The sequence below is a fragment of the Cryptomeria japonica genome, chromosome 8 (assembly GCF_030272615.1).
Source record: "Cryptomeria japonica chromosome 8, Sugi_1.0, whole genome shotgun sequence".
Lineage (NCBI taxonomy): Eukaryota > Viridiplantae > Streptophyta > Pinopsida > Cupressales > Cupressaceae > Cryptomeria > Cryptomeria japonica.
In genome coordinates this window covers 550,007,820-550,019,132 of record NC_081412.1, presented here as the reverse complement: position 1 = coordinate 550,019,132, position 11,313 = coordinate 550,007,820, and positions in this window count along the sequence as shown.

Sequence of the window (11,313 nt, the reverse complement as noted above, 5' to 3'; positions counted from 1 at the left end):
ATGGCTTCCATTTTCTGAAAATCTTGACCCACACTTGTAAAGTTCTATGGATCTATTCAGGGTATAGAGGCTACATTGCAGGATGACAGATTGTTTCCGAGTTGCAGGTCTTACTTGTGTCAGGCATGAGTAAATTTCCCATGATATTGTCTCTGTGATATGTTTTTCATTATTATGAATTCAATCCTCAAGGAGGATGAAATTTGTCATCTCAAGGAGATTGTGTGACTATTGTAGGTATCCTTCAAGGAAGGTTTTAAATTCTATAGTCAGTCATAAATGATGAAATGTATTTCCAGATCTGATAAATTTGTGAATGAATTAAATAGTGCATTAGTATGAGGTATTGGTGCATGAATATCTTGTTTAAGGAAAACAAATTTGCATCTATGATTCATATTTGTAGTTCTGTCTGTGACTCTGTTGCCCAATGAACAAGGCACTGGTCTTGCAAGTTTGGGGGATGGTTTCAGATCAACATTTTAAAAGACAAATCTATTTCCCTTTATGTTTAGGGGTGTGTATTCCATTCTTTCCAAGCTCTGTTTCATCCTATTGTTAATACAGATCTAGCCAATCTGTAATGTTTCCTAACCTGTTGAGCTTGTGAAATGATCTATCTGCTTAATGTTGATGCAGTTACGTGTCTGTAATTGTTGTATTTAGTGCATCAAGAGGGTGTCCCCCCTAGGTCTAGCAGAACCTGAAGTGCAGGGGGATCAATAGGGTCCTATGTTATGTTGTCCAAGCCCTGATGTGTTTTGTAGACTGAAATTGGTCATTTCATAGAAAGATTTGCAGGTGTTCTTGGGTTATCACTTTTAGTGAACAACATTTACCTCTAGCGAGCCTGCCCTCACAAATTTCTCTTTGAGAAGGTAAGAGGGGAGCAACCCAAGTGAGTACACCCGAACCTGGGGTTCCCAACTCACTATAATAAATAGGCCATTGACTACAAAAGGGTTAATGGTTGGGGCTATATGAGAGTTCACTCTTACATTGGGTGCTTAGTAGGTTCCTAGAGATCTGAATCATGCTTGCGTGACTACTAAGTTCTTGGTGCTTCGTTGGGCTATAGGCCTCAATTGTGCTTGCGCAACTTTTAAGGGTAGCTCCTAACGGGAAGACTTACTAAACACCTTGTTCATAGTGGCCAAAAACCTTCTAGTCATTGGTGCAAGAGGTCGGACCTCTGAAGCCGCCCATATTTTTACGGCCCTTAGTAGAGACACAAAGTTTGCCATGAGGAGTTTTCATGGGAATTGATGCTTGGCTACCCTGAGAAGTGAGTGTCGTGGAGGGGAGCTAGTGGGGTCAAGCATCTAAGTGTCCACTCTAGGTAAGCGTAGCTGGGAAACCAATTGGGATTCAATGACTATTGTCCTTGCCAGCCTTAGGAATGTTGTATATGAGCACGAGTGTCTTTGAGATAATATGCATTTGATCATTTTGTTTGCTTTGTTTAATACATACTTGCCAAGAGAAGACTAAAAGCACATCACTATCCCCAAATACTTTGCAAAAATATTTGTCAAGACACAAACAAATTGTCCAAGTCATTACCCACACCAAGTCCAAAAATTTCGTCAAAGCTCTGTCCATCCCATATTTCATAAGCCCAAGAGAGAAGCTAAGAGTCCATCCTCTACATCAACATTCAAGTTTGTCCTTTGAAACACCAATTATCATCCAAATTAGGGTGGTCGTATCCCTTCATACAACATGTCATTCGAATCGATCCTTCATGTTCATGCCAAAGACAACCTAGTCATCAAACTTGTTCTAAACCATCACTACCATACCTCCTCCATCAATCATTCTCAAATTTCCTAAGTTCTTTCATCCTCAAATTTCTTAAGTCCTTTCATCACAAATATCGTGTATGGTCGCAACTCGATCCCAAAAGAAAAACATGGTTGAACAACAATATGGCATGTCAGATATTGGTGTCCTATATGAAGATCCCACACAAGATCATACACAAAATGGGCAACCTAGAAATCAAGATCAAAGCCAAAATCTTGACATGGTTAGCCAAGATGAACTTTGTCTGGAAGTGCAAACTTTCCTAGCAGATTCTTATAACCAAGAGATGATGGACAAGTTTATTAAACACAATCCTACTGCACTTTTGAAAGCTCTTCTTGAAAATGGAGCTCAACTTCCACTTGAGTTTAATAGATCCGCTTTCACCCAACAACCACAAGGAGACCTCGCTCCCACACAAAGTGTTGCACCTACTATTCAAACTCAATCAATTGCAACCCCATCAATCATCCAAGATCAATCAATGCCACTCGTGGTACCTCCCACCATGGTCTCCATCCCACCTTCTTCCTCCTTACCATCCATACCACTATCAAATCCAATCTCATCTAATCTCCAACAAACTTCTATACCACCTCCTTCTATTCAACCACATATTTCTATTCCACAAACTTCCCTTCCTCCCAACAATGTCGCAAATTTTATCCAGGCCGTATTCAATCCCGTCACAACTGTTTGTGGACCACAACCAACTTTCACTCAAACCCCAGCAACATTGGTCATCACATCCCACGTTCCCACCTCCTCATCATATCAATATATTGGTGGTGGTGCACCTTCTTTGGCTGCTCCAATTCTTGGGTCAAATACAATTCGTCATTATCAAAGCCCACAACAAGACCTCATCAAGGAAATTCAAAACATGAAAAATATCATCAAGGACATGAAACAAAGGACTAATAAAAGGAAAACTTACTTGTTCGAATATTTTTGCCCTTGTCCTTACGACCCATCTATATCATTTGCACCATATCCCTGGGATTTGAGATCCCTAAATTCACCAAGTATGAAGGAAAAGGAGACCCCCACGATCATGTTCAAGAATTCCATATCTTATGCCAAGAAGTCTCCTATAGTGACCTTTATCTTCGCAGACTCTTTCCCAAGAGTCTCATGGGAGACGCCCTTGCATGGTTCTCATCTTTACCATGAGGTTCCATTGTCTCTTTTCTAGACTTGGCAGAAAAATTTGTGGCCCACTATGCATACAACATGGGTAATGATGTTTCTATGATGGACCTATGTAATACAAAACAAAGGCCCAGAGAAACCTTCACCAATTTCCTACAAATATGGCGACATCTTATCAAGAAATTCCAGTGGGACATGCCAGAACAACATCAAATTGAACTATTCCAAAAGAACTTGGTGCCTGAACTTTCAAGACCCTTAATATCCCAATGTATGAAATCCTTCCAAAAATTGACTGATAAGGGCCTCACCCTCAAACGTGTCTTTTTGGAGGAAGGAACCTTGAAACATTACCAGAAGTCAACACAAAGTTCTTCCTCTTATGATAACGACAAGCCAAAATTCTAGTCCAAGAACAAAAACGTGGTCAATGATGGTGTAACTGATGCAAAGTGGGTCCAAACCATGGATGCTCCCCCAAAATCCACCACCAATAATCATCAATTCAACAATCAAAATAATCAAAATCAATCCCAAAAACCTCACAACAATGTCTCAATCTAGGGATGACCACCCTGATCGAATAACAGGACTCCAAGAGATTTCACTCCTCTAGCTGAGCCTATTGAAATGGTGTTTTAGAAACTTATCGAAGCAGGTGCAGTGGTTTTTCCAAACACTCACTTGTTTGACCCCAATCAACCTAAACCAAGATGGTATAATGAAAATGAGTATTGTGAATACCATCGTATCAAGGGACATAATACACACAAGTGTATGAAACTTAAGATCTACATACAAGATCTCATTGATAGAGGTGAGATTGAAGTAGCAAATGCAAAACCTGGTAATAACAATGACAAACTCAAAATATACTAGGAACCCTTCCTGAATCATGATAAAGGAAAAGGCTCATCATCTAACACAATGGGTTATGACTACGCTAATCACATAACTGGCTTTGATTTTTTAGTAGGTCTCATTGAACCTACAGACAATCATGTCAATACCATAACCATCCAAGGAGTCAATCCTCTTTCTTCCCAAAGTAGACCAAATCCTACTAGGATAGTCATTCAAGGCACCATGCCTTCCACCTCCCATTTACTGCAATGCAACTACACACCAAGGTAAAGTCACCATCCAAGGAGTCCCTCCCCCACCAAACCCCCCACCCATGTCTTCCACCTGCCGATATGACCTCCTTGATCAACTTGGGAAGACGCCTGCACAGATCTCCATTTTGGAACTTCTCAAGACTTCCTCGGTCCATAAAGAAATTTTGGAACAACCCCTTCTCCAATCACGCATTCCTGATAACATCTACGCCACCCAATTCCAATCCCTCATTAGAAACCTCGCTGCCTAGCAACACATTGTATTTAACTCCAAAGATTCTCCTGCAGATCAAGACCATAACAAACCTTTGCACATCAAAGCTCTCATCCACAAGTAGAAGGTCAAATGTATCCTAATAGAAGGTGGATCTAAGCTTAATCTGTGCACATAAAGATTAATAAAATAATTGGGACTTTCTGAGGATCTGATAGACACATCAGGAATGATCACAATAAAGGCATATGATGATGCAGAAAGAATTTCAAAGGGCATGATCACCTTACCTTTTCAAGTGGTCCCCATTACAATTGAAACCCCTTGCCAAGTACTAGATCTTGATCTCCCCTACAACATTCTCCTTAGGAGGCCATGGATTCATTCCTTGTAGGTCGTACCCTCCACCTATCACCAATGCATCAAATTCCCCTATAATGGAAGAGTGATCACTATCAAAGGTGATCCCCAACCTTTTCAATATTGCAAACTATTAGAGGGGAAGCATCTATATCATTTCCCACTATATAGACCCTCACTAACACCTCCATCTGACACATCAAATGTTGCCTCCACATCATCCCAGCCAAATAATCAAATCAAGATCTTGGACAATGGCTATGGAGAATACAAATTGGAGGATGTCTTATTGATAGGCAACCTCCCTCTCTCTCCTAAGTCATTTGGCAAACCAAAAGAGCTCAAAAAGACCCAAAACTAGTCATGCAATGCCAAAACACCACCTTCCAACAATGGGGCCCACTTGATAATGAGAGCGTCGAAGTAGATATCTCTTCTTGGTTGTACAGGGAAGAGGATGAAGATCCAGCAAGAATATCCAAAAAAATATACTCAAAAGCCTCTGCCATAGTTTTAAAAATGGGTTACAAAGGACACAGCCTGGGATCAGAGGAGAAAGGAAGAAAAGCACCCATAAATCCTATCTCCTACTGATACGACAGAGGCTTGGGGTACACCCCAGTGCCTAAGATTACTATTCTTGGTGCCCGTTCTAGTCCTTCTTTGGATATCGAAAGCGCTGACGAAGAGGAATTCCATGAAATGCCTTATGAATATGAGAAAGATATCTTCTTGGATGCTTACATCAATACCATCACCCCCGTAACCCTTCCCACTTCACATGAGCTACATCTTGTCCATCCTAAACTCATTGACTGGGGCCAATGAGACAAACCCACTTTAGATATCTGCACCAACGATAATGCTCTCATTGCTCTCCTCACAGCGCAAAATTTGGAAGATTGTAATAGAATTGAGGGTATTCAACTACATGAAAAGGGATACTTTGGTAGTCAGGTCAATGCCCTTAGCCACAAAAAAGATAATAAAAGGAAAAGACATGATTCCCTAGGTGAAAACCTCCCTGACACACCTTTAGATGAGCAAAAAATATAAACAAAGGGCGTATCGGAAAGTGAAAACCTAGAAAAGGCACTTAACAATGAGGGATTTAACCTCCCTACCATTGGTTACCTTCCACAGGACAAATCAAATTTGATGATAGAAGAAATAGACAACATCAACATGGGCACCGAAGTCATTCCAAAAAATGTGCTCATTGCCAAATCCCTCACAAAAATAGAGAAACAAGACTTCATCAACTTCCTTACAGAGGTAAAAATCTTGCATCGTCCTATTCCAATATGCCAGGGTTGGATCCTTCCTTGGTGGTTCACAATCTCGTCATCCGCCTAGATGCAAAACCTATAAAACAAAAATTGCACAAAATGCACCCACATATTGCACTCCTAGTCAAGGCGAAACTCTGAAAGATGTTAGACACAAAATTTATCAAACCAATAGATTATGCTAAATGGGTCTCCAACATTTTACCTGTCAAAAAACCTGCTGGGGGCATCCACATCTACACAAATTTCTGAGATCTAAATATAGCTTGTCCTAAAGACTATTTCCCGCTCCCAAACATAGATATGATTGTGGACCTTATAGGAGGACATGAGATGTTGTCGCTTATGGATGGGTTTTCTAGATACAACCAAATCAGGATTGCAAATGAGGATCAACATAAAACTGAATTCACAACACCATGGGGGACTTTCTGTTATCGGGTCATGCCTTTTGGTCTCAAAAATGCTGGAGCTACATACCAACGTGCAATAAAAACAATTTTTCATGACCTCTTACACAAAATTATGGAGGACTATGTGGATGATCTGCTAGGCAAATCTAAGACAAGAAAAGAACACATCCCCATTCTAAAGCAGATCTTTGAAAGATTAGAAAAATACAAACTATGGTTGAATCCAAAAATGTGTGTGTTTGGAGTCACATCTGGAAAACTATTAGGATTCATTGTTTCCCGCAGAGGCATCAAGGTCGATCCTACAAAAGTAAAAGCTATCATTGAAATGCCTCCACCAAAAACTCTCAAACAACTGCGTAGTCTCCAAGGAAAACTCCAGTCTGTCAGACATTTCATTTCACGACTAGCAGATAAGTGTCATCCATTTACACACCTCTTGCGCAAGGACACAAAATTCAAATGGGACTGCTTATGCCAAAAGACCTTTGAGAAACTAAAAGAATATCTAGCATCACCTCTAGTATTGATGCCTCCTGCTCCTAGAAAACCCCTTATTTTGTATATATGCACTACTATAGTGGCATTGGGGGCATTATTGGCACAGACAGATGATCAATGGAAAGAACATGCCATTTACTACATCAATCATACACTGGTAGGGTATGAACTCAATTATACCCCCATTGCAAGAGCATGCTTGGCATTGGTGTTTAGCACACAAAAACTCTGACACTATGCTAAACAACAAAACAAAACTAATTGCTAAAATCGATCCACTTAAATATCTCTTGTCCAAAGCTGCTCTCACTAGCCGAATGGATAAATGGGTCATGCTCTTAAGTGAGTTTCACATTGAATATATAGACAGAAAAGCAATCAAGGGACAAGTCATTGCAGATCATTTGGTTGAAGCTCCACTTCTAGGTGACCATCCTCTTCTCACAGAATTACTAGATGAGTTCATTATGACTGTTACCACATCCTCCACATGGCAATTGTATTTTGATGGCTCCTACACTCAAAATGGATCGGGGGCAGGAATATTATTGGTCACACCTCAAGGAGATGGCATCCAAAAATCATACAAGATAGCCTTTGCATGTACCAACAACATAGCAGAATATGAGGCCCTCATCATAGGTTTATGCTTGGCTATCCACTGGAAAATAAAGGAATTACAAGTCTATGGCGATTCCTAGCTCATCATAAAACAAGTCAATGATGAATACTAGACAAAAGACTCCTTCCCTACCATACCATGGTTGAAGATCTTAAGCAACATTTCATGGCAATCAAGTTTGATCAAATCCCATGAACAAACAACAGGGTTGCAGATGCAATGGCCACCATTGGCTCCCTCCTTCAAATGTCAGCACATAGTCAGAAGTGCAAGTTCTTGGTCGAGCAATTGTTTATACTAGCATATGACCTACCAGAGTCTGAAATGGTGTGTATTCTCATTGGTTCCGAGTCCCCTTGGTACCAAGAAAACTTCGCTTTCCTCAAAGACAACACCATTCCCCCACACCTCACCAAAACCCAACAACAAACCTTCATCCGCTGATGTGCCCGTTACACCATCCTTGTAGACACCTTGTTCAGAAGGCATTTTGATGGTTCCCTCCTAAGGTGTTTAGATAAACAAGAAGCAGAATGGGCATTACGCAAAGTACACGAGGGTATCTGTAGGGCACACTCAAGTGGACTCACATTGGCTAAAAAACTTTAGAGAACAAGATACTATTGGCCTAAAATGGAACAAGATGCATATAACTATGTGAAGAAATGCATCCCTTGCCAGCAACATGGCGACAAGATTCATGCACTATCACAAGAATTGTAGCCATTCATTACACCATGGCCCTTCTCACAGTGGGGGCTCAATCTCATTGGGAAAATCCACCCTTCATCTTCCAATGGACATAAATTCATTATCACTACCACTAAATACTTCACCAAGTGGGTAGAGGCTATCCCTCTTACTTTCACCACCGGCAAGCAAATATCCAAGTTCATCCTGAACTACCTAATCTGTCGGTATGGCATCCCAAAATTTATCATCATAGATAATGGTAAACAATTTAGAAACCAGGATGTCAAAGAACTCTGCCAACAATTCAACATCCAGCACGGCTTCTCCACTCCATATTAGCCCCAAGGCAATGGCCAAGCTGAGGCTTCTAATAAAACCCTAATAAAAATCCTCAAAAAGATAGTCAATGAAGCGGGCCGTGATTGGCACCTCCAAATCCATCCTACATTGTGGGCCTACCACACCTCCATCCACACCCCCATAGGTGCCACTTCTTATTCCCTAGTATTTGGTTCTGAAGCCATCCTTCCCATTGAGATTGAGATCCCCTCTCTAAGGGTATCACTGCAAAACATCCTACCAGAGGAAGAATACAGAATTGCCCACTTAAAAGAGCTAGAACTATTAGATGAAAGGCACCTCAAGGCCTTGAATCATCTCTGGGTATATCAAAACCGTCTGCACATGAGTTATCATAAAAAAGTCAGAAACCAAGAATTCCAAGTTGGTGATCTTGTCCTCATGGAAAATCAGAAAAATCTACAAGAAAGAGAAAAGAAAGGCAAGTTCGAGCCTAATTGGCTTGGACCATATGTAATCACAGTGAAATATGGATCAGGAGCTTATCATTTGGCTACTTCTGAAGGCGATCCTGTGGATGATCCAATGAATATCATGCACCTCAAAAGATTTTATTCTTAGTCCTCAAAAAGTCTTAAATTGTCCAAAAAAAAAAAAAAGAGAGAAAAAGATCCTGAAAAAAAAATTAAAAAAATCGTCACTTTGGTGAAAAACCTAGCAAACAGGCGTCTTATGACACACAAAAAAAATTAAATAAATAGAAAAAGAAAGAAAAAAAATTCATCCATTAGTGAAAACCACTTGGTGGCGCTATGGACAAGTACCTTGGTGAAAACCTGTGTGCAGGCGCCAAGGTAAATAACCGGATCCACTGTCTATCATGTCGATACTACAAATCATCTGCCATCCAACCCACCCATGCGCAACATTCCTTCTTTTCTGTCTCCCAATAAAACATGTGTATGATGATGAGTCTTCACCTGAGTCATGAACAAGGAATGTCCCATTGAAACTGAGCTTTTATGCCTCTGTGTAAGCTTCAAGAAGTCTTGAGAAACAATCCCAAGTCCACAAGTCACTCTCCAAAACTATTAAATCGCTTGCCTAATCCAAAAGCCCACTTTTCCCTAAGGATGACTCCTTCCCTCACCTGGCAACCTAATCCTCCATCCTAGTTCTACTCTTGGCAAGAGGTATCATTTGGTCACAAGGAAGAGACTTGTTAGATTTTGTTAGATCTTTTCATATAGACTTGCATCTTTTTCCCTACGACTGCCACTATTTATGACTACCTAGATTCTTTCATATCCAGGTACGTTAGGATAGGCACATACTGGGGCATATTTCATAGTATGGCATGTTTTGGATCCTTCTTGTATAAACCGGCAAATTGGTACTAGTGTTTATCAACACTTACCTTCTCGTGTACAAGAGGTATCGGTGTGTTTTAGGGTTTCCTTGCACGAACTCACAACTTTGTATTAGTGTTTCTTAACACTTGCATTATTGTGTGCAAGAAATTCCCATTAGTCTACAGAGTCAGTCCATGCTCTGGGTTTCTCATGGCATCCTGATTTCTATAATCAGTGGTGCAAGTCACTCAGGGCAACATCAAACTAGGTTGGCTCTCCACCTTTGTTGTGCATAAAATCTCACCATTATTCCATCAAAACCCTAAACTCAATAATCCCATGGAGTTCTCAATTGCCCCCATTTTCCTCCGCGGTCTCACATCTCGTATTCTTCTTTCCAAATACCTCATGACTGCTTCATATTTATTCCTCATTTATCCCTTCCACCCCAATTTTTCTTCCTCTATTTCTTCTTCACATAATCAATTCTGATTCTGATTCATGTCTTATACAGGATGTATCCTTCCTAAAACCAGATGCTCTGATCATGTCTTATACAGGATGAACCCTTCCTAAAACTAGACATTGTGATCGATCATGTCTTATCCAGGATGAATCCTTTCTGAAACCAGATGTTGTGATTGATCATGTCTTATCCAGGATGTATCCTTCCTGAAACCATACGCTCTAATCATGTCTTATACAAGATGAATCCTTCCTGAAACTAGACGTTGTGATTGATCATGTCTTATATAGGATGAATCCTTCCTGAAACCAGACATTATGATCAATCATGTCTTATATAGGATGTATCCTTCCTGAAACCAGATACTCTGATCATGTCTTATATAGGATGAATCCTTCCTGAAACCAGACATTATGATCAATCATGTCTTATACAGGATGTATCCTTCCTGAAACCAGATGCTCTGATCATGTCTTATATAGGATGAATCCTTCCTGAAACTAGACATTGTGATCGATCATGTCTTATATAGAATGTATCCTTACTAAAACCAGACACTCTGATCATGTCTTATACAGGATGAATCCTTCCTAAAACCAGACGTTGTGATCAATCATGTCTTATACATGATGAATCCTTCCTAAAACCAGATGTTGTGATCGATCATGTCTTATACAGGATGAATCCTTCCTGAAACCAGACGTTGTGATCAATCATGTCTTATACAGGATGAATCCTTCCTGAAACCAGACGTTGTGATCGATCATGTCTTATACAGGATGAATACTTCCTGAAACTAGACATTGTGATCAATTATGTGTTATCTGGGATGAATCCTTCCTGAAACCAGATGCTTTGATCATGTTTGTCTTATACAGGATGAATCCTTCTTGAAACTAGACTGAATCTAGATCTTATCAATCAAATCAAATCAAATCTATCAGGAAATCAATCTCGCAAAACTCCAAAGATCAATTATCTCAATTGATCCCCTGAGGGGGCATCACCATACCGTAATCTATCAATC